The sequence below is a fragment of the Falco peregrinus genome, chromosome 18 (assembly GCF_023634155.1).
Source record: "Falco peregrinus isolate bFalPer1 chromosome 18, bFalPer1.pri, whole genome shotgun sequence".
NCBI lineage: Eukaryota > Metazoa > Chordata > Aves > Falconiformes > Falconidae > Falco > Falco peregrinus.
In genome coordinates this window covers 4,908,251-4,933,263 of record NC_073738.1, presented here as the reverse complement: position 1 = coordinate 4,933,263, position 25,013 = coordinate 4,908,251, and positions in this window count along the sequence as shown.

The window sequence follows — 25,013 nt, the reverse complement described above, 5'->3', positions numbered from 1 at the left end:
AGTGCCCCTTGGTGGTAGCACTTTGCTGAGGGTCAGCAGAGCTGGGTGATGGGGACTTGAACTCCTGTGCCGCAGTGGATACGCAGCTGATGTACTGGAAAACACTTCTCTTATCTTTTTATTGACGAGGTCAACAAAACAGAAACTTGCAGGAGAAAATACAAATACATCCTTCCTGCCTCGCTCTTCTACTGCCTTTCTTCCCCCTCCAGCCCTTGCCGACATCCCATCCCCATGGAAGGCTCATCCTCCTCACCCTCCCCACCTCTCCATCCTGAGCCAGCACTTCTGCAGCAAGTGCTTGCCTAGAAGCCCAGCCCAAAGGAGGGATGAAGGATTTGTGAAGCGGGATGGGGGACTGGGGGCGGCAGGGGACCTCGCACAGAGCATGGGCACAGGTATAGTGAGTGAGGAGGGGGGGCGAGCACCATCCAGGCTGTCAGGAAGGGAGTAGGGAAGGTACAGTGCCCCTTCCTAACAACAAATATACAAATGGACATGGGAATAGACCAGCTCCAAAATAAAATGGAATTTCCCCGCCCCCCCAAAAAAAGTGCATCGTGAAGTTTAGGGGCAGGGTGGCTCAGGTGTCCCAGTCCAGCTCTGCAAATTCAGACTGATTTCCAGATTTGAGGAGAAAATTACTTTCCTCTTCCCGTCAACTACCCGCAAACGTAGTTACAGGAAGCAAAGTGCCTTTGGGGAATCAGCGATGGGCGCAGGCTGCCTTCCCCTTCTGCCCCAGAGCCGGGAGCCCGAGCATCAGGTGCCTCTGCCATCGCTGTCTTGTGAGGCTGCGCTGGCGCGTCAGACTGCGGCACTGAGAACAGGCAACAACGTGAAATCTGTGTCGCCTCCTTTCATGGATCCCGATGGTCCCATCAAACCCCAGTTGGGGATGGTGCTAGAAATCCAGTGCAGTTTAAAGCAGAGTGGGTTATGCTTTGTGCTTGCCGTTTAGTTTGAAATCTTTACTTTTCCTGGCTTAGAAAATCAAGAAGCAACTTGAAAAGACACCCGGAGTAGATTATCGTTTCTAAAATATTGTGACTTGAGTCAGTCATCTCAATTTGATGGAGAGGGTGGAAAGGGGAAGGATGAGTCCTGCGTTCCCAATTCAGTGGGGGAAGGGCCCTCCTGTATAAAAAAAAAACCAACAAACAAACCTAAAACGAGACCAGAAGGAGGTTGCATCTTTGTGAGATGCCAAGCTCAGCCAATCTCCGGGTGAACTGCATGCATACATAATCCTTATTACATATTCCACAAACAGCTTCCCCTCTGCTTCCAGACAGCCGCCCACCAGCCATTGAGCACGACGATGTTCCTCGCATGACAACCACTGAGTTGGGCAGCTCAGAAGCTGTGGAGCACAAATCCAAAAGGCAACGCAACCATCCCGGCTGCCATTGCCTTCCTCCCGTGGCTTCATCTGAGGCACAGCAAGGCCAGCTGCAAAGTGGGGACACGTTTTTGGAGCCAGAGCAGCAGGGTGTTTTTCAGCACCACGTTTTGAGATTGGGAGGGTGCTGATGTAGAGTATCTGTCAAAAAGTGGGAGGACTTCAGGAAAACCTCCAATTGTTTTGGGTTAGGAATGCTTCCTTGGCACCACACAGCCTCAGTAGAGGTTGCCTAAAATAGACACATTGACTTTAGTTGCCCGAACATGGGTGGCTCTTGCTGTCTGAGGTGTTGCAAGCCATCTGGGAGGTCCACAGGGCTGGAAAATATGATATAGGACCAGAGGAAATATTACACTCTTCTAAAGAGACAGCCAAAGGCTGAGGAGTACCTGATGGCTTGGAGCTGGGCGCCTCCACCCAGGCAATCACAAGCCCGCGTGGCTGGTGGGCTGCCTGCCTCCTCCGGCTCCGTTCGCTGCCTTTCTGCAGCCGGAGCTCGGACCCCAGCCCCAGGGGCTGACACAGGCGCAGGCACCTCATGCCAGCAACCAGCACTGAACCTGCTACGGCTGCACCCTCTGAAGCAGGCTGCCAGAGGGAAAAATCACCCGGAGTCCACAGGAGAAGCAAACGGACAGAATCCCTCGGCTCGTGTTTGGCAGCCAAGAGGAGGAGAATGACTCAGCCCTCCCGGCTTCCGAGTGCCTGAATCTGTGACATGAGCAAACGCAGCAAAACATGACGAGATGCGGGTCCTGCTCCCGAGTACACTCCTCATCCTTAATCCAGTACGTGGGGACAACTCGGAACGCTGCAGAGCCGCTGAAAGCCGTGCTGCTGAACGTGCCGTGGAAGCGAGGGTGGGTTTTGCAGTGGAATAAATAGAACTTCAATAGCAGTTTGTCATCAGGGCTGTCAGAGGTCTCTGCCAGCCTGATTGGGACGGGGGGTACTTTCCTCCACCGAGGTATTGTTTGAGCGGTGGCGGTGGCGGCAGCCTGGCAGCTGGAGGAGGTGCCAGAAATTGTGCAAATTAGCAAGGTGCAGATGAGAAAAGTGTTGTGCTGCTAGAACTGCACCTGGAATTGAGGTAATGAGCAGAGGGCTGAGGTAGTCTGCTTGCAGAACAGATAGTGCTCTTCACCTGACGAGCTCCAAACATTTGACAGTGCTACTCACCGCTGCAAGAACCCCCTGTTGCTTCATCTCCTCCCCTAGATCAGACAACTGCTGGCGAAAGAAGCTGAAAAGACGTTCTGCTTAGCAAACCGAGACATCTTCTCATGAAACACACTTGTCCTTCTAAACCAAAGCCCCCGTCCACACAACGCAAGGCTGCAGCCCCAGTACAGAAATGCTTCTCTCTCCCTGCATCGCCCACCTCCCATGGCAGAGGTCATGTTGTGGCCATGATGAGAATTCACGGCAGACAGAGGAAGCTGATAGAAGAGCCCATATTCCAAACCAGACAGATGAAGGGCGGGAAGAGGTAACTATTTTCCTGTCTCTCATAAGGAAAAGGGGCTCAGCAAGTGGGAGGACTCCTGCGATGCATTTAGCAAGTTGTTATCTTGTTTATCTCTACATTTGTGAAAGGCACCCACTGAGCTGTGACCTCTCCAGCCCCTGCTTCATGCTCCAGAGATTTCCCTCCTCTTGGGAAATAACAACCACAACTACCTTGTATTTCCCGGTGCCTGCAGGTGCCCCTGCAGGATGACTGTGGCTGCAAAGAGAAATCCAGGAGTGTTGGGGGGACCTGGTGGGAAGAAGGGAGTCAAAGCTTATTGGGCACGGCTGTGAGGAGCCACCAGGAGCTGGGGTCATGCTGGCCAGAAGCAAAAGAAGAGAACCAGAAATGTTTCAAGCATGGGTAGACTCACCTGTACTGAGCAGCCACGTGACAAGTGTGTGCCTGGCTGGTACTGAGGGTTTGCCCCCTATGGAGAAGTTCAAAGGGCAGTTGCCACAAGGCTGAGCTCCTGCCTACAAGTCTCACCTGGGCAGGGTAGGAGCTGAGGGCTGTGGGGAGAAAAAGCTGCTTCTGGTTTCCATAAATTTCCTTGTCCCTAATGTCTCAGGAGCCTCAAACGCCAAGTGAACCATGGTGTGAGACACCAGTTCACCCAGGGATGAAGAAGCATGACCACTTCTCCAAAGCTCTCTGTGGGTTGCCCTCCAGGTTATCCCTCTGCTCCTGGTGCCCTGTCCCTGAGGTTTTCTAGGGTGTCTTCATCCCTCCCCAGCAACGTCACGGACTTTCTTCCAGTTCCCGTGACTGGAACAAATACCCTGGCTCCTTTTGGCAAGGCTGTGCAATGGCCTGAGAAATGTCAGCTGTGGCTGTGCAGCTGGAATAACAAGGGCGCTGAGAGTGAGTAATGAGCAATTAGGTATTAGATTAGCAAACAACATGACTGTAGACTGTCAAAGGAATAGCGTGGGTCTCTGGAAGACCCTATGCTATTCTGTGGAGAAGGATGTGGACACTGGGAAATGTCCAAATGTGGCTTTTAAGGAGGATTAGATGTGAAAGATGTCCCTGCCCAGAGGGGCTGGAATGAGGTGATCTTTAAAGGTCCCTTCCAGCCCAAAGGGTTTTGTGTTTCTGTGATTAGCATGAACTCGGTGCAAGCCTTATTGTTTGTGCATTTAATAACACAGCTTATTAAGCAGAAACATGACAGAAGATAAGCTGGGTTCATACTATGTCTGAGGGACAGGCTTCGTGCAGAGAAAGGCAAGCCGCAGTGGTGTTTGTGTTGTGGGAAGCCTACGCGGCCCCGCTGTTACCAGCTGTGGGCAGGAGAAGGTTAACTTGCTGTGTGGTACCTGACAGCATCCCAGTGATGGGTCTGCTGCTGGGTCTGGAGGGGGCTGGCAGCCACAGGAGTGAGCTGGCCAGCCATGGGGTAGGGACAGAGCGATCCCGTGTCATCCAGTGTGACACCAACTCAACTTATGCTCGTCTAAGGGCCATAGGGACACGAGAGATCTCCCTTTCATGCCAGCTCCTATTCACATTGTGCCTGTGGACTTAAATAGAAGTCAACTCTTTGGGTGTTTGTTTTTGGTTTTGTTTGTTTGTTTTCCACTGAATTTTGCTGAGTTTTCCGCTGTAAGGGGAGTACAAATTGTTGGGTTGTCAGAACAGCAACCCCCAGACTGGACCAGATCCACTCAGCATCTCTCCGTGTCTTGGTTTGGATCAGATTCTCCAGCTGGATATTTAGTTCAGGACGGGCCAGCATTTGCATCTTCAGCATTCAGTATGCCTGGCTGGGAATCTTCAGCAAACTTTGTAACAAAACCTAATCCCGATTGCATTTTTCCCTCAATTTTTAATGCTGGCATTTTCCACTAATGCCCCCCAAATTAAAAAAAAAAAAACAAAACACAAGAATAATTTTTATGCTCACGGTGACTTTCAGCATGGATCTGAACCTGGGCAAAAGATGAGAGGATGTATGTCAGCTCTTGTTTATTGAGAGCTCAGCAAGAGCCCTTTGCATCTTGGAGTGGGCAGAAGAAATAAAGCAGGGGCAATAAATATTTGTTCTTTGCCTGCAAAGGAATTTCCTTGTAAGCCTCACCAGCCTCCAAAAATATCTTGACATGTTATTTTCTCCTTTTTCCTATTGATTCTTAAAGCTGTCACTGTGACAGACAGCGGAAAGTGCTCTGCAAACACCCCTCTCAACAGGGAAAGCTTTCAGCTGCCTTTTAATTTTTTGTTTAATTTTTGTTTTCCTACCTTAGCACTGTCTTTTCAGTACCAGTTCTTCAATTCAGGAAGGGGATCATTTGTTTCAAGCCTGACTAAGTCACTGACTATCTGATTTTCTCATTACTACAGGTTTCATAATTCCTCCCTCATATTACTCTGGAAGCAGTTTTCGATCTGAGGATTAGGTGCTGAAAGCTAATAATGGGCTGGTTAAAAATTAATTGTTCTCCTTTGTAAGGAAAATAAATAAATGAATAAAGATTAGCAGCTGTGCTACTAAAACACACAAAATACTAGTGTCTGTCTGAGAGCCTGCCTGGTGAGATAGATGTTTTTGCGAGCTGTTTGAGTGGTCTGTGGAGATAATTTGTCAGATGGATTTGCTCCATTCCTCCGCTTTCACACAATAAGCAGAGTGCGTTTCCTATACATTAGTTAGCCATCTGAAATTGGTTGAATATATTTATGAACCTATTTCAGATGCCCGCGTTTCAGTTCAGGCATCACTGGCAGACTGATTCTTGTTTTTATCTTTGGGCACTGAAAAGCTGCTTGATGCCTCTAAGTCCGGGTGACAGATATTATGGAGAGATTCAGAGATGGTTCAGATCTGGGACGCTTCACTTCATCCCCGGGAGAAATCTCCTTCAGAATGACAGACTTCATGTAAGAGACGTGAGGAGCAGGGCAATGAGGAGGGATGAGGCTGGCCGGTGGGGCTTGGCAGCGTGACACGGTGCAGGTTTCTTGTCAAGGTGTTGCTCCTTGCGCAGGTGACTGTAGCTGCTGAATGGATCTGGATAAATTCACAGGAGTAGAATGAATGAATACCAGAGATGTTTTGGATGCCCTGGTTAACAGCTTGTGTGTGGACCTGGTCCAATATCTGCTATGAAACGAGCTGGTTTTCAGTCTGGGAATAGTCAGTCTCAGTTTTTCCAGTTAGCAGCTGTTCTCCTTTTATTAAGACATAGCAATCAACTGTTTGTCCCTTCTTAATCACCCCAGGTAAGAAATACAGTAGGTCACCCGTCTTCATGGTTGCATGTGATCAGGCACTATGGCTCAGCTGACAGCTGGTAGCATCCTAATTCAGCCCAGTTCAGCCTTGGCTAATGGCTATTCCTCCGCCCCACTCTGAGCCCTTCTCCTCCTAGAGAAGGATCCAGAAGGCAGAGAGCGATGGCATGGGGAGAGGAGATAGTCTGCAATCTTCTTTTCTGCACCCCCAAAACATTGCAGTGTTGGCTGCTGTGTTGTGGGGACTGGAGGTGTGTCAAGGAGGATGTGGTGTGACCAGGAGGGCATCTGCTAGTGAGGTCTCCCCTGGCTATAGGCTGTCCATAGGCATTCGTGTGGTCTCCAAACCTCAAAGTGAGGGTTTCCTCTATCATTTCTCTCTTCTCTTTCCTGCACAGTCAAGCTGAGTATGCCTTATTTCTACAAGCATGAGAAAGGGAAATTCTGAGGGACTGAAAAAAAATAGGTTGTAGTTTTGGAAATGTTGTAATATTTTAACAGTTTTTGATTGATGTGAAAGATCTCAGCATTGTCAAAATGGAAATCTCTCTTTTATGTCCATTGCAAGACCATGAAATGCTCTTTCACCTCTGCTCAAGTAAGAAGTATGAGATGGCAGTTACAGAAGGGATACTAAGAAAGAAAAATGGCTGATTCCATGTGATTTGGAGGATGAGGAAAGGCAATGAGGGGTTAAAAGTGTTGTGTAATTGTAGGAGCCCCTTTGCCTCCTGCACCTTTTTGCAGGTTGGCCTAGGTGGCCTCCAAATGAGCAGCTACCCAACTTGCTTTAGCTCCCACCATGGCGCAAGGCAGGCACGTTTCAGGGATTGTGCTTCTGGCTTTTTTGAACCTCACTGAGTGTTTGCAGGGCAAAGGGCTCATCCAGGAGCTAATGGCAAGATCATCTGCTGAGATTTTCGGGGTGGGTTTCTTGCAGCAGGTGCTGTGACAGAGCTCAGAAGCAGCGGCAACAAGCCCATAAGGAGAGCAGGATGTCCCCTCTGCTGCCATGCCCGTCTCTGAGAGTGGCTTTGCGATGTAATAACCAGCAGTGCCTTGTCTTGGGCAATGGGGATGTGATGTCCTGGCTCCAGCCCACACGCTCAGTCCTGCTCTCAGCCCAAGAGAGGACCACGGACGGTAAGAGAGAGGAACCAGGAGAAATGTTGCTGCCAGCAGAAGATGCCTTTTGCTTGCAAATAAAACCAGGCAGATGGCCTGCTGAATTTCAGTCCTTAATTAAAAGTGCTTTATTCTCTAAGCTAATTATAGAATAATTCGTGCTGTGGGAGGGGCTCCTTTGGCATGGAGAGGGTGGTAATGAACATCTCAGCTCGCCTCCTCGTCAGCAGGCTTAGCCCTTCGTTCTGCTGCCTCAGGGATAAAGATACCCTTGGCTGTTAGCTCCCCAGTGGACCCTGTGAAAGGCAGTGACAAAAGAAAGGAGAGAGAGGTCTCAGACAACCCCGGCATGACGGAATAGGATCTCACTGCCATGTCTGTCACCGTGTGGGTAACCCAGGGAGCTCCCACGTCAAGCTCGACCCCAAACTGGGTTGTGACTGCTTAGTGAAAGCTCTGCTAAAGCAGATGCATTTCTTCCAAGTGACACAAACCAGGGTCTGGATAATGTTTGACTTGATAAGAAGAGGTTTAAGCTAATGCTGTGATTCTTTACTTCAGGATTTGCACGTGAAACCAGCTGCAGCCTCTCCATGTGACGTGAAGTGCGGCCTGTCCCGGTGCTCCTTCCATGACACCCTGGATGGATGCTGCCTCGTGGAGAAAAATTCAAACCACAGATGGTGAATTGCCTGAAAAAGAACCATTTGCACAAGATGTAAAAGTTTAACAGCTTGAGCATCACCAGGCCCTCCCAGACACCAGGATCCTGGATGGCCTTGCTGTCCCCACAGCTCTCACCCCAAGCGAACAGCTGCTGCTGGTGCAAAGTGTCTCCTGTCTCCCAAACTCATCATCCATCACTTTGATGTCTCTGCTAAGTGGCAAAAGGTACTGCTTTTGCCCTCCTTCTTCATCTCTCTCCTGTGACCCTTCCTAAACTGAAAGGCAGTGAGGTTCACCCCATCCCCCTCCCATTCTGCTCAACACCAACTATCCTGGACAGCCTCCACGATTTCCCCAGTTCCTCAGGTTTATGGTCCCATCTCCAGCCTCATCTTGCAGTTAAAGAAAGAGGAAAAACTGATGCCTACAGTGCTGTGCTCAGCCCCTGGCGAGGGGTTTGGGCTGGCCTTGTCTTACCAGGGCAGAAGCGTTGGCAGGGCTGCGTCTTTCGGGGCTCAGGGAATGGAAATGCTGCTGATCTCTATCTGCCCGGCATTTCTCTCTCCATCAAAATCAATGCGAAGCATCTTTCTCAGCCCCTCTCCAGGTTAAGGGGGGTGGGGATAGGGGGGGGAAAGGATGGAAAAATACTCAGCAGATGAGAAAGTTTTCACGCAATTTTTCCTGCCTGCAGCTTCTATATATAGGTTTAATTAGAACGTTAAAGGCACCTCAGGATTATGCTGTGAGATTTGTTTCCTTGGCCCTGTAACTAATGCCCTGTGGTTTCAATAATGCTGCCTTGTCTTCGTTAGCCTCCAAGCAAATATCTACCTATGGAAATTGCAGAATTGCTATCCTGGGTCAGAGCACCACGTGAGCCCAGGGAAGTCAGAGGCTCTGCTTTAGATGCTCTCTAATTATCTCTAGCCGAGGTAACGGAGGAAGCGGTTTGGCACCTGTGAATTGGATTCTTGGGAGAGAGCCCCTTGAAATGAGCTTCTTCACCTAATACTGGAAAATTTTGTCTCTTGCTTCCCCCAACCCTTTGTGGCGGAGGCAGATTAACTCTTTCTAGCCTACCTGGAAAAAGACTGAGCCATTTCTGATGGGGACGGGGAGTTAGCCAGCTTCGCTCTGGCTGCCCCTTGGAATGATGCTGGGAAAGGGCTGTGGCCACGCAGCTGAGAGCTATTCGTGCCTGTCTTGGTGGGCAGCTGGCTTGCAGGATACGGCCCATAGGGCACTTGCTGGGGGTCCTGGAGACCTGCATGTGGATGCTTCTGTGCAGAATGGCCACTCGCTAAATCATTTTATGGGCACTAAACGCCAGTGATGCTTTCTGCCTGGTGACTCTGCATCCTCAGCCTGAGGCTGCAGGCCACGGTGCCCACCGTGCAGACCCTGCTGGGCTCTGTGAAAGATGGCCATGTCTTTGGTTCTGCCTCGGAAATGCTCCTTGTCATCTGTTCCAGCACCACGGCTGGGGCTGGCTATTAGACCTGAAACAAGGACAGGGCTCACGAAGTGCAGCTGTGTCATTATTTGGGAATCTTGAGGGAGACAAACACAGCTCTCAGTGTCCGGTAAGGCTTTCAGAGAGCTTAGATGTTGGAAGTTAAAACTGAATTATGCTTTTTCCCCCCCTTTTTTTTGCTTTAAAATTGCAAAGGGATCACAATAGCAAGCCTTTCAGCAGCACATCTTTATGAGACACAGGCTGGTGTTGCACGTATTACCGAGGAACCTTAGGAGGCTCAAGCACGGCTTTCTACCTGAAGCCTTTCTCAATTACTGTCATCAAAACAGGGAGCAGCACAGAAGAAAGGCAGAAGGTGCATCTGGGGCTGCTCCCTTCGTCGTGGAGATGCACTTAGGAAAGCTTTTTGCGGAGCAGACAAGCTCTCACCCGCATTTCTTTTATTCCCCACCATTTTCTATATACGTAAGTTAGCTGGCAAAACTGCTGCAGCAGCTTTTTCTCCTCTCTTCTAGGATTATCATTATTTTTTTTATTGTCATTATTATTAAGGGCACAACAAGATTTATGTTCGGTAAAACAAGCCATGTTATTGTCAAGACAGATTTAAAGGGCTGGATTAGGAAGGGGCCTTATGATATATTTTGTATGAAAATGAAGTATCACAAGCAGTTTCTTGGCAGACCTAATGTCTTTCAGGGCTGTTCTTTGGGAATAGCAATTCCAGGCAAGGACTCTGGAAAAAGTGGAGTGCACTGGTATAATAAGAGGCTGTATCAGAATGGATATGCATGAGCCGAGCAGATTAATATTTAATGAACAGTGAAGTCTCTATCCCCTAATCATTGAGTGCCTGGGATTTGCAAAGTGGATAATTTTAAAGCATTTTGTATGGAATTATTCATGCAATAAAAGTACATGACTCTCTTGCAGTTGAAGTCACTGAAATGGAATTAAGCTCAATGAAATATTAGTCATCAAAATGCCGGGCGTCGGATCCAGCTGAGACAACGGCACTGGGACAAGGGTGTTGGTCCCAGGAAAGGACCTGACAGAGCTGGAGAGGGCAGGCTTGGGGTGCACCGCCTCACCCCAGGGGGTTCCTTGGGACCCCACAGCAGGACGATCCCTTGCTGGGCTACCCAAAGCCAGGAAGAGCCAGCAGTGGCTACCAGGGCCAGCAGGAGCCACAGAGCAGGAAAATCACATAGAGGGATGAAAACACAGCACAAGGCTCCTGGTACCGGGGCCAGAATAGGGTTGGGGATATATGATGGATATTTAATGATTTAAACACGTGGCCTCACTGGAGTGACAGTTCTGACACTGCTGTCATCACCTTTATTTTTGTTTGTATTTTGCCTAGAGGGATTGCTTAAAATATACTTGTTGATCTGGAGTTTAATGAGACTTTACTTTGGCTTGAACAAGTGTTTTTTGGACCTCAGTTCAGACAATTCTTCTGGCACTTCTCCTAGTCTCACTCTCACTGGTTTCTGATAAAAGAATGTTCCAAAGAAAATGTCATTTTCAATTGGAAAATTACTTTTTAATTGGGGCTGGGGAGGAAAGATTTTGTTCCCTGACATCTTTAAAAGGTTTTTCCCTGTTAGAATACAGTTTGTTGCCGTTAATGCACCCTCTTGAAAGTCGCTGTTTGGCCGCAGCTTGTCTTTTGTGCAAAAAGCGTGGGGCAGAGGAGAATAATTCTTCCTCGACACACAATCTATGAAAGCAATAAGCTCATTGACTTAATGAGAGAAGATAAAAAAAACCCCAACAACCCAACCCAACAAATAAAAAGTGTTTATAGCTATTTGAATACTACTAATTATACCAAAGAGCTTTGCAGGAGAGAAGAATATGGCAACGAACGTATGGGAAAGGCAGACAAGGGAAGGGCAGAACAGGCTGAAGATTCATTTTCTCCTTGTGTGCCTGCGTGGTTCTTCATAGAAAGCACCTGCGTGATCAGTACAAGCAATTAATGATGATACTGGCTCATTAGGAAGATACAGTAGGTAAACATTGCAGTCAGGAATGAGAAAGTCACCCCTATGGTCGTAGCTGTGCCCCTTGCAGTAAAATGACTTTTGTTAATAAGGAGGGAGCGGAACAAGGGCGGCGCGCACGGTGCCCACAGCCCCTCACCGGGTTTGCATGGGAGCAGGTGGAATAGTTGGGTTTGTTATTTTTGGAACAAAACACTGACTCAGAAATCAATTTATCCTTTCTCTGGATAAATTAAAACAAATGTTAAGCCTGAATATGAGGAGAAAACATTTCACATCAGCTTGGGGAAAATGCTTTAATCAACTCAAAGTAAACATTTTTCTTATTTTTTTCTTTTGTTTTTTGTTTGCTTTTGTTTTGTTTTATTGTGGGCTGTGTAAGGATTTGGACCTTCCCAAAGGTTATTTATTCTTTCCTCATCTTTTTTTATTTGACCCCAAAAAGAAAATTATTTTCACAGTATTTATTCTGAGTACAGCTAGAGAAAGCCACTTTAGGTCCCAATTTGAATATGAAACATAATTAAAATACTTTTTTTACATTGTGAATTGTTCTCTTATCTGCCTGCCCATAAATGTCACTGTATTAACGGTCACAATTTGTCTCGGATGTAGGAAATAGTCTTTTCATCCCATTGCTTTTTTTAAGCAGTGGGGAAACAAGCACAGCAGGTCAGGCTCATATGACCATGCAAAAAAATTCCCGATGCAGTTTTCCTTCAGCCGCAATTGAAAAGCCAATCCCTTCTTGCCAGCTGATTATTTCTGCTCCTGAATATACTCTTCAAACTGAAAAATGTTCGCTAGGAGCAGAAAAAGGAAGCGGTACGTTTTAAAAGTCTTTTATTAAACTACCAACCAGAAGAAAATGGGAGAAATTAATAACTCAGGGTGTGATTAATATGAAGCTTTTGTTTTTCTTTTTTTGGTAGCTGGAGCAACGAGGAAGTAGACACACGATGCTTTCTAATGATGTGAAGAAAAGGTTCATGCGAGTGTTTGTTCAGTGCCAGATTTTCCCGTCCTTGTGGCTGACCAAAGCTTTGGAAAACACCAACAACCCTCCCATCAAGGGTCTCCACCTCTGAGACCTCTTGCTCCCTGTGATTAATTTCCATGGACTTTATGCATCATTACTAGGCTAACAGCCTTTAATCACTTATTTCTTTGATCTGATTTAAAGCCTGTCTCTGGGCGACTGCATTTCTGCTAGTAGATGCGCAAAGGGATGGAACCACCACATGCGCGTTGAACTGCTGCAATGGTGTGAATTGCTTGCGAAAGCTGCCTCCAGAAGCTAAACACATGCATGGAAATAAAAAGTATATTATTCCACATACTGGAAATAAAAGTATTAAAGACCAAAAGTTACAGACCAAAAAAAAACCCCTCAAAAAAAGGGGAGGGGAAAGAATGAAAATGCAGTTTTTCACTCCCCTTGGCCAGACCAAAAGATGGATGGTTTTGGGAGAACTGAAAATCAATGTCCCTGGGAAAGAATGGGGCAAAATACACAAATGTTAGAGCAGAGCATTGCTGTGAACCAGGCAGGGGACTGTGAAACCTGCACATTTCTGTTGTGTGTGACATTTCTGAACTTGCCGGGTATGCAGAAGGCAGCTTCCCTGTGCTTTCCGAGGGAGTTTCTGCTGATTTACACCACTGGCTAAAAGTCTCCCCCAGGTTCAGTTTTTCAGTTGAAAATAAGGACTTAAAGAAACTAGAAAGTGTCCCTGAATGGACTGACTTTGTCAAGAAAAAAGATTGAAGTGGGAATTGAAGCCTTTCTTTCCACTTTTACAAAATCCAGGTGGAGAACCAAATGACTGCCTCTGGAACTGACCCAGCTGACCACGTCGGAGTGAAGCGTTTCAAGGTTTGTCAATACTTGTCACACTTTTGAGAGGCTTTGTTTAGTGAGAAATTGCAACTTGTCCTCAGCGCTGGGAGATTACAAGCTGTGCTGCTGGACGTGTGAGCCGGAGAGCATCAGAAAAGGCCGTGACTTGGGGTGAGCAGAGCTTTGGTGGCTGGTGCTGGGTGCCACATGCCCACACGTGAAGGTCCATCCCAAGGTGATGCTGCCTACCTTTTCCTTGTCCCCACTTTCTTCTGCATCCATAGTGCTCTCTCTCTTATCCCTGCATCCATGTACTCATGGCCCTGGACATTTTACTGCTAGAAAAGAGTGGAAAACCCATTTGTGGATCTGTTGGGAGCTTGGCTGAGTAGAACTAGGAAGCCACCCTGGGTACGAATGGACCCAAGGGTTGTGCTGCTGTTGGGAGCCCTTTGCTCCTCTACCTCCTCCATCAGTGCTGCCTGCACCGGTCCCGCTGCCGCTCTAGAGGAAAATAGGAGGGAGGGATGGCTTTTGCATCGCTGTGGAGATCCAGCACAAAACAGCTGGAAAAAGGGAAGTCGGAGCTGCCGTGGGAGAACAGCCTGGTGAGACTGTGCCTACGGCAGGGCAGGGACTCCTCCAGCGGTGTCTCTGTGGCTGGCGCAGCCCCGCTGCCCTCCTTTCCCACCTGCCAGAGCTTCTCCCCAGGAAGGCATTTGGTTCCGTGGTGTCTCAGTGCTGCTGTTAGCCTGGCAGCAACAACAAAAGGACTGAGTTAATTAAACACACAAGAACATAATTGCAATTAAACCCAAACAAACTGCTGAATCAGAATAGCAAATTGGCCCAGAGATGGCGGGGAAAGGCTGGTTTGCTTATTCTTTTTTTTTTTTTTTTTTATCGTAAGGGCTGATGAGGCACAGAGTAGCCAAGCAAATGCTGCAACATGAGACATGCCACTGGCAAGAACGTTTAGCCTGCTGAATAAAAGATAAAGACGAAGCTGGGACTGGGAACAGCCTGGCTGTTCAAGTCAATCTAGGTTGGTTTCACTCTAGGAAAATCCCAGGAGTTTGCATTTGGCAAACATCTTTGCAACTTGGCTGGAAACGCTCTCCAGCTGGGGCCAGCCCCACCAGTCAGTTCCACTCCTGGCTCCCTATTCTAGTGATGCCAACCCATGGTGGAGTGGTCTGATGGGCAGAGCACCCCCTTGGCCCTCACCAACATCCACTCCAAGGCTGCCTTCCCAAGGGATCTGCAAGAAGGATGTGTGGTTTGCTCTGCAGCATGCCTGATCATTAAGGAAAAACTCAAGGACACACCAAGGACCACCTGAAAATGAACTGGCCGGGCACTGCTGTCCTGCACCCAGCCAGCACTGCCCCGTAGGGCACACCGAGAAGGATTTTGCACATTCCTACCTCCCCCATGCAACTTCTGCAATACTTGTTTGCAGCAAACCCATGTATTACGATCGCTCCAGGGCTGGCTTCTGTCAAGCTGCTTCAGTGTGTCCCACTAAAGGCATAAAGCTGAGAGAAGCCAGTGAATTAGAAGGTCCCTGATAGCAGGACACAGCAAACGGGTGCTGTTAATCTTACCTTCGCTACCCAGTTTTTGTTCTGCTTGTAATAAATCCCCATGCCCTTTGCTGTTGAAACTGCAGCCTCGCTACTAGAAAAGGAGGAAAGGGAAAAAAAAAAAAAAAGAAAAAAGCCAGAGATTGCCATGTGCAGAAACAAAATAAGGGATTCATGTCTTGGTCTGGCCAATACTTCTGTTTACTGAGGTCTGAGCCTTAGCGCAATAACCTGGTGTTAAATGCAACGCTACGGTAACTCATGCTGGACTACAACAGGCTGGAAAAGCTGTTGGATTAATGCAGGAAATGGGGCACGCGGCGGTGTGTGATTTCTTATAGCAGGTCTGAATGGGCAGTGGAAGACATGATGTGACGTTGCTTCCAGATCTGGAGTAATAGCTGGCTGGGAATTTGTTGATGAAAGCCTTTTTTCCCAAATGCCACCTCTGTGGATTTACAGCTACTTGTGGGAAAAGGTCATATTTATAATAAAAGCTGAGGCTATCTACTATTTGCTTTGATGTAATCAATACAATAATTTCCATCTTGGATCACAATTGAGTTCCATCTGGAAATTTTTATAAAGCAGAAGTTAAAATTATTAAATAATTATAAGAGAACACTGCACTTAATAGCACTTAACATTTCTGTGCTTTTGTGCAGGTTCTTCATTTTGGACTTGTTACTATTCACCTCCAGCTGAAGCAGGAAAAAAAAAAAAAGTCAGAGAAAAATTGCTTGAGGGCTTTGCAAATATATGCCAGCACGGAAAAAAAGTGGCAGATCTCAGATGGTGGGAAAAGCTGCATCCTGGTGACAGTTCAAACCATCCCATCATCCCTCCCCGTCGCCCGGTCCCTCTGCTCACAAGCTGCTGAGTTTCATTTCCTGTGGCTCAACAAATCCCTAATCCCAGAGCCGATTTCATGGTCAGGGGTTTACTTAATGTCTAACCCTGATTCCTGTTGACAACAAGATAGCTTTATATTACTTGTCAGGCTGGGGAGCATTGAAGAGGGTGCAAATTTATATTAGCTGCCAGGCAGGAGCTGCGTAAGATTGCCTTTGTGTCGCTGAGGATCGCGTCTCTGCCGAGCGGTGCCTGATGCTATAGAATCCTCGGTCATGACGAGGCCATAAATGTTGTGACAAAGGCGAAGTGCGTTAAAAGGGATAATATCTTTTATTGGACCAACAGTCAGAGTTGGAAAATGGAAGAGCTTTTGGCACGCTGTCTTCTTCAGCTATATAAAGGTTATACGGTTCTTTACAGCCGTGCAGGCGCCTGCATCCCTGGCTGCGAGGCTGTAAAGGATGCTCTCTTCCCACAGGAATTAAAGTCAAGCGAGAAAAACGAATGCCAAGGCACCGCCATCCAACGAGGCAGGTAACAAAGCTTCATCCTCTTCGTGAAGGAACGGAACTGGATCTCCCACATTGGAAAGACTTCAACAGCACAGCCCCCACGTGGGAAGCTGCCTCTTGCTCTCCCCCAGCCCAGTGGGCTCTGGGCAGACCCAGCAGGGGGACACGAGCTGCCTAGGACCACTGGTGTTGACTGGGTGGACCTGCTTATGGCCCCTTGGGTGTCAAACAGGCCAGGGGAAAGCAAGCAGAATTGTTCCCAAGCTGTGTAACTCACGGGTCTTCATTTCTTGGAGCAGCATGTGAATTGTTTCTACCTGGATCTTGAAAATTTCCATCTGAATGGGTGGAAAAGGAGGGTTTCAGCATCATGCTTGCTTTCACTGTGGTGGGAAGCACCAAGACCAACATGCTTCGCCCCATGCACGCCCCAGAGGGAACATCAAAGCATTTTCTCTGAAGACAGTTCTGTTTTTTTGATACCTCTGGCCTGAAAATACTGTGGATTGGTCTAGAAACCATCGTGATCTGAAGAAACTTGAGCAGGTTGCTTTTCACACAGTTGAACTTTTTTGGGGTGAAAAAAAAAACAAACCCTTTTTGAGCAATTCTTCTGTTTAACTTTCAGCAGATGAGAAGTCACAATGAGCTAGCCTTGAGTAGGAGTTGAATATGAAAAACAGGCTCTTGCAGAGGAAGGGAAGATGTGAACTTAATGAACTTACTGGCTTAATCATATCAAATTCAGCAAGAGAGCAATGTCATTTCTTCAGTGACAGTTGTGTTGCTGGTCCCAAATCTTTTTATATTCCAACTATGCTCGCTAGTCTAATAAAAGATTTTACTTTGCTCCCCATACTTTGCCCGGTTGGTTACCTACAAATGCCAAATTCTGTATTATGTCCTCAGGAGATGCAAAATTAACTGGAGTTGCCCCCATTTGCAAGTGCAAATCTGTTAGAAATGTTTTATAGTAACGCAGTGTGTTGGGTAACATAGCACGGGGGAAAAAGTTGTAAAAAATTGTGTAGACTCACTCCCACAGAATGAAAATCCTTGCCCTTCTTGTTCCATTTACATTTTTACACTGTTATATTGATGCTGGTATTTTTGATACATTTTGGAGGATGTACTGAAGTTTTTAATATACTCAGATGTTTAAGAGCACTGAACATTTTTGCTTTTTTCTTTTTCTGTACACAAACCTTTAGACTTTATTAAAACAAAACAGTGTGATATTTCTGAGGCAAATGCCAATAATTTTGAAATTCCAGAAAGGTAGTTTCAACTGAAGGTGAAAAGCCAGAGCACAGATTCGAGACTTTCCTACCAGAAGACCCTTCTGCTCTGGTCGTGCCCATGGGACTTGTCCACACCTTGCTGTAAGGTGTTTCTGGCAGATCCGTTTGCTGGCCTGCCCAGAAGCAAATTTGAGCATTTCCCCCCGTTTCTTCCAAACTGCTGCATCCTAGCAATTGCTTTTGGGTCATTTGTGTAAAGAGAAGGGAAACAAGCTGTTTAAACGCATCGGCTGGTTTGGTTATGACACACTTAGACCCCGAAGCACGTTAATACCCATTTATTGCTTGTGAAGGCTCCTGCCTGATACAAACGCTGGCCTTTCCCAGGACTTCCCAGGTGGCTGTTTTGGGGAACAGGGTGAGGAAGTCCACCCAGGTCCACTGCTGGGGGCTGGGAACATCAAGTGTGACCCCCTCCGCTTCGTCTGCCCCAGCCCTGTGGGGCAGCACGCCTGGGCACAGCGGGTCAGGGTTAAATCAGCAGCTTGCAAAGAAAATGGATGTGTTTGGCGATATTTTTTTTTCTTTTATTTCTGCCCGCTGTCATCAGAGGCCCCAGGGCAGAAATGATGACACAGAGTTAAGAAGTATTTAAACTGAGTTTTGGCTTTTATAGGAAAAAAAGATGGTAGGGGGAGTGGGATGCCTTTGTAGGGAAACGTGGCAGAATTGACAGTAAAATATTGCTCTCCAGGTGAATTAATGTTGGCAAAGGAGGGGATATTCCTTGGGAATTGGGTATCACTGTAATAACTCCTGTTTCTCCCCATACCACAGATCTCAGATGCTGGATTTAGGCTGAAAGGCAGCAATATTTGCTGTTGGACAGTGACTCCAGAACAAACAAGCTCACAGTTTACAAGAGAATTTCTCCTTTCATTAACTCTCACCTCCAAAAAGTCAGCTGTGCTGCCGGAGTCCAGCCGCTCTCTTCCTTTGTGAATCACAGCCGGTGACAGGAGTTTGCAGGGTTCATGCTGGCCTGCGTGACAGCATCGATGCCCCTGCGTCTCCCGCAGATGATGGATAGATGTACCTGGGTCTCCTGTAATTGGATTTGGAGAAAACACTGGCACGACCCAGAGAGTGCCGTGAAATAAAGCCAACTGAATTTCTCCATCTGCAGTCTTGTCATCATCTCTGTCTCCTGGGACACGGGAGATGACAATTTCATTGCCAGAGAGGTGATATGGGGAAAGAAGTGCCCCCTACCCCCCCGCTCCATCCTCCCTTCTCACTCCTACAGCCAAGCTCACGCTGCTGTGGTGCTTTGTGAAGGCCAAAGAGGTTTCACTGCTGGAAGCCGCGTACCTTCAGCTCGGGGTGATTAGTTCTTGATAGTTCAATACTTTCTAGGGTGAAGATTTTTTTTTTCTTAGAAGGTTGCTTTTGCCTTCCCCTTAGATGCACAGCGCCGCTTGCTTTCTGAATGATGTTGGCAAATTTGTCTATGACAGTACAGGACCACAAAGGGCCCAGTCCTTCCCTATTGCACGCTGGGGGAATGTGCTTTTCTTGCACACCTCACCCTAAATCTGGGACAGTGACCTAGGGATGCCCAGCGGTGCTGCCCAGCGCTCAGCATCCCGGAGAGCCGCTCCAGGATTTTTTCTTTGCAGGCACCACCACCTAGTGCAGTGCACTGGAACTTCATCGTTTCCCCTTGGACTTTATCCTGGAATTGCAATCGGTTGTTGGAGCTGGTGGAATAATTGGTGCTTAATAAATCAGCCACTGCACGGAGCTGTTTCTTTTTCTTAACCATCTCAAACAGTTCTCAGAAAAGTGGCAGCGTAATTTCTGCAGCCACGCTGGTGGGAACAGCGGCTGCTGGATTCATTGTCTCTGGAAAGGAATTTGCAAAGTGATCACCTGGCTGCTCTTGAGAGATTTTTCTGGATTTTGAAGTTGACCCACTCCTTGTCTGCATGACCTAGGCAGGCAGGATAGCCGTAAGCCAGGACAAGGGAAAGGAAAAATCACCACCTGTGGGAAGCACACCAAGCACATCCAGGGTGTGGACATGTCTCAAGAGAGGTGCTGAGAGGTGCACTGAGTCAGAACCTTCCACCTGGGCAAGCCCTCTCCTTTGATGCTTGGTACCCCACCTATTGACCCTTTGAAGCTCTCCAGATTTCTACAGTCGGGCTCCTTTTTGCTACGAATTGCTACAAAAGGATGCAACACCGGGACGGTGGTGCAGGAGGTCTCTGCTGCTGAGCCACCACTGACTCCTGTCCCACAGCCTCGTTAGAAAGTGAAGCTGGATGGTATGAACAGAGGTTTGTTAGAGCCAAGACGGCATTTCCTTTCTGGAGAAGTGACTCCACGTTTTGAGTGGATTGTGCCATGACTTTAACTAAGGACCTTCAGCTCTTATACCTGCAATAGCTCCAGGCTAAGCTGGAGGACTTGCTTTTCCTCCCAAAGTGCTGGTACTTTCCAGTTTTCAGTAAAGAGAGAGCAATGTGACAGTTAGTCACCTACAGATTAAACAGGTTTATATTTTTGATTGCCCTGAGCTACTCCTCCAACACTGCTTTCAAGGGGAAGCTGATTTTCCCAAGGAAGAAGACAGAGGGACCCTCAGCTCCAGAGTTCGGGCAGAATTGCTTGGTGAAGCCTGAGTAAAGCTGGGGCATGTGCCCCGTTTCTCCCATCCCATGGCAGCCCACTCATGGTCACGACCTGAGCGTGGGATAGTGATGGGCTGACAGGCTTTGGGAGGGGTGAACTGGGGGGCAGAGTGCTCCCACCCTGTTTGCAGCGCTGGTCCTTTGCCACCTTAGCCCTCCATCCCCACCTCTTGCTCACAGTCAAGCAGAAGATTCGAGCAGTGGAAATAAAATTACATTATTCCAGGCAGAGTTGATTTCATGAAAAATGCATCGTCTTTCCACGGCTTCAGTGAAAATATATTGGTTTCTGCCAGATTTAATTAGAAGACATCCATTCTCAAAGCTTGGGAAGAACTGGCACGAGAGGGGAGTGAACATGAAAGATTTGTGAGACTTCAAATGTCTTGCAGGGACTAAGTTAACGGACTTTAGCTCTTTGCCTGCAAGTGAAACTAAAGTAACGTTTCCTCCTCTGGAACATGCACTGGAAAATAATCATATGAAAACACTAAAATATTCATTTATTTATGACCTGGGCTCAGGAATTACTGTTTTGCTTTGCTTTTGCTCAAAATGAATAATTTTGTCCTAAAAGGTAAACTAAAAAAAAAAAAAAAAAGTAAAACTATCACCCACCTTAAAAATAGGAGTAATAGTCAGTGAAACAGAAGGTTGCATCCAACAAAAAATAAATGTTTCTATTTACTTTAAAGGACTTTCAAATTCTGTTTTTGTCTGGTTTTCCCAATATTGCATGGTGGCAGTCTTTGAGATAAAAGCACTGCAATGAGACATCAAGACATTTCATTTTGTAAGTGTCAAGATTCAGAGGTTTGACTTTTCCAAAGTCTTTCTACGCATTTTCTTTTAAGCTGAACTCAGCAAGTCTGCAAAAAGCTACGGGGCTCTGGGAAAGGGCTTGGCTTCTCTTTCTGACCCTCCCATTCAGCAGATGACTAAAGGCCTGTGACTAAAAAGGTGGTGTTCTGATCAGAGAGCAAAGATTTATATTTATATCACTTTGCTGGCATTGACTCTGCTACCAACCAGCCCCAAATACATCCTTCTGAAAAATAAATGGGATGCTCTTGAACTGCAGCAAAGAGTCTTATTCTGGTTTAACCTTTGAAACCAAATTAACCTTCGCCAGAGCAAGGCATTTATGTTCTGGAATACATGTACTCACACACCGAGTTATTCTGCAATTCCTATGCGCTTGAAATTCAGTCTCACTGCAATGTGAACAAGCGCTAGAGGCAGGAGGGTGTGCTGGCTGATGGATACCACTGCTGCCCGACACAGACATGCACGCTGCGTGCTGATCTTCGCTTTCTGAATTTGGTATTTGTCAAATAAAAAGGGATCCTTGAATGAACGAGTGACAAAACGTATAACCACCCCAAGGCTGTGCGCCTTGGGAACCCCGGTGAAATCCCTATCAGGGCTTTTGGCACCTGGTTCCTGCAGGAAGACAATGATTTAACCAAGGGGGTGTGAATCATCATCAGAGGGCTTTGAGAGGACTCCAGCTTTGCTTTCAAGCGGTTTTGTGTCAATTCCTCTTAAACCGGTTCAAAACAAGGTAAACGGGAACGTGCCGTTCAAACAGATTCACCCTGACAGCAGATAACATGCTGGAACTAGACTGGTTTTGTAAAACTTAGGCAGAGGATGGAATGCAGAAATGCTTCAGCTTCCTAAACACCTGAGTGACACCAGCACGGAGCAGCCCTCCTGCGGGAAGCCAGCCAAAAATGAGATGCTGAAGACGACTTCTCCCACCGCCTGGGGCCATCCCCGTATCCAGCAGCCCCTGAGAGCTGTAAATGATGAGTATGTAGGGAGGAATAAATGTAAACGATTGACCCTGACACGTCACGCTCTGGAAGAGGATGGGTTGCGTTGCTGTGTCCTGTTTTGATTACTGGGTGTCAGCCCTGCGTCTATCCCGCAGTTATCAGCAATTTCCAAGCCGGTTTTGGCAAGGCTCGCTCAACCGAAGCGTGGCTTTCTGTTTAAAGGGGTTTTACTGCTTGTAAACTTGTCTTTCCTGTGCTTACAGCTCCTTCCCAGCCAGGTCCAGGGGATTGGGGTTCCTTGTTGGTGCCACAGCAGAAATAATTGCCAGGGTGGGTCTCTGAAGGGTGGGACTGATGACAACCCAGGAGGTGCTTTCAGGAAAATGATTTTAAAGGATGCTTTCAGCCTCCCGTGCTGCCCCCATCTGTGCTGCTCTCTGTGGGTCAGCCGCAGTGGCTGCAGTGGGGACCCTGCCTGCTTGCTGGGCTCCGCTCTGCTCACCCGGACCTTCTCCGAGCACTGGGTGAGGGGCTTTCCCGGCCACTTGGTTAGGGACAAGGGCCTTGAAATATTCTTCCATTCATAAAAGCATGAGCTGCTGCTCTGGTGATAGCTGCTCTCACATCTGGCTTCCAAGTGAAGATGAGTGATGGACAATTTTTAGCTGGTCGGGGATTTGCTTCTGGAGTTTCCCAGCAGCCCTGGAGAGCTGCTCCTTCACTGCCCTGACCAGCCTGTGGGTTCCAAGCCCTGGCTCCTCTTTGGCTCGCAGCAAACCTCCCATCACATCCCGCCTGGCCAAAATCATGGCCAGACACAGAGCCACGACAGTGAAATGAGCAGCACTGGCTTTATTCTTCCATTAAAAGTTGATTTGTCACTGTATTAAAACATGAATAACCGCGAAAGCAAAGATGGGACTCTGCTCCTTGCTCGCTGTTATTAAAACTCTAAATCAGGTCGCCTGCAGAGCCATCTCTGTTACCTTCGCAAATGAAAGCAGGGAATTGGCTTCTTTTGTCTCTGAGCGAGGATGCAGGCGCTCAGCGATGCCGATAAAGCACCTGGGTTTGCCCGGAGCTGCCCGTTTGCAGCTTCATACCACCACGGGGTCCTGTAGGAAAAAGAAGAGGGACCCTCCTCCGAAGGGGCAGCTCTGCAGCAGAGGGAAGGCGATGGGCAGGAATCTGCGCTGCCCAGGTCTCCTTCAACTGTAGCTCAAGTGATGGGCTGCTTAGGTGTGGGTACTTGTGCTGCAGAAACCCACGTTCCAGTGAGTTTTCTCTGTCCATAAACCCCGAACCCAGAAATGTCGCTGAGACATGGCTGGAAGGACCATAGGGAGGGTGGCAGGTGAAAAGGGATATTAATCTTCTTCTATTACGTTTAGGCTGACCTAATGTGAATTCTTTGTTTCAAAACACACACACACACACACACACACACACACACGCAAAAACACAAGGTTTTTTGTTCGGATTTTTTGTCGCTGTTATGCAAGGTTTAATGTTTTTTTCATTTGATTCTTCTGGCAGCTTTTTTTATTTTATTTTTTTCCCCCAGATATCACCCATCAGCTTCACTACAAATAGCTTTGGCTGACCTGAAAATGCTTTTCCACTGATCAGATAATTCATCTTAAACGCTCTGCCAAGTGAGAGCAGTGAGTCACTCATGTCTCTCCAAACCTGGTGACTGCCTGCTCCACCAGCCAGCCCAGCAGAGCTGACACCCACAGAGAGGGCTTGAGGGCTCAGCTGGCTGCCCCCCTTGGGCATGGGGACATGGGGAATGTCGTTAAACCAGAGAAAAACGATCCCTCCTCCATCTTCTGCAATGAACTTTCTGTCCTTCTCTAGATAAGAGACCAGCAGGGCAGAGAACTTGGTGATGCGTTGGCAGACGGGCATGGATGAGCTTGCAGGGCACACCTGCCTGCACGCACACCCCTGTGGCTCTGCCTCGCCTTTTGCAAACCAAAAATCAGGCAGGGAGAGGAGGGCAGGAGTCTCGGGTGCTGGCAGGCCATCAGCTCCTCCAGCCCTGCTTCCCCCTGTGCTTGCCCCTGTGCCTGCAGGTCCTGGTGGCCGGAGAAGATCCCACCTGAGGGATCAGATGAGGATGAGCATCGCAGCACGCAGGCGATGGGCAATGCCAGCGAGGGGCTCGTCACCGCGATAGTGAGAGGTGCTGTCTGGTCAGGTAAGAGTCATCTCACAAAAGGCTGGGTCACGAAGCCCAGACTGCACAAGCAGAGTTATTAATAACTGACGCCAAAGAGAGCTGTTTTTCACTTCTTTGGGGAGACTGAATGTCAAGTAGGAAGGATCAGCTGCGGATGGAACAGAGCATTTCAATTTATGTCTTGGGTCCTTCTCCTTTGGGTTTGAATTTGTAAAGGTTTGGGGGTTTTTTTGTAAAGCTGGACACACAGTATTTGAAAAAACAGAGCTGAGCTTGGAAAAAAGATCTATTGGGCTCAGTCTGCATTTTTTCCCCACTGAAAGCAGGCAGGTTTTAGCTTTTCTGGGCCTTTCTTCTCACCCAGCATCTCAGGTACCATCTCAGGGAACCTGTGATGTCTCACCACAGGAGCAAAGGCTGATGGAAAGACCCTCTTCTGTCACACCTTAGACAACTTGAAGGGATCCACTCAGCTTGGGTTGCTCCATAGGGTAACGACACCTGTGCTGCTCAGTTCTGCGAAGGAAAGACTCTGTGCGGTTATTACTGTGTCGCTTTGCACTGGCTTAAATTACATCCAAAAGGAACACAGAAATTTCATGTTTTCTTCCCCCTCAGAAAGGGCAAGGATTTAAGATGAGGCTTGTTCTATCAGTGCAGGAACAACTCGTCTCTGGAGTGAATATCATCTTATCAAAGAGTAAATACCATAGTCTGGTCGAGTTCCTGTCCCGACTGCTTAAACAAACGTTAACTAACCCATCAGACATCCCCAAGGAGGGGAAAGGATCAGGCCCATCCAGCACCCCACAGAGCACAAACAAATGACGTTACATGTTTCCAGCCACCGTGTGCCTTGGCTGGCCTCCAGCAAACTTCACC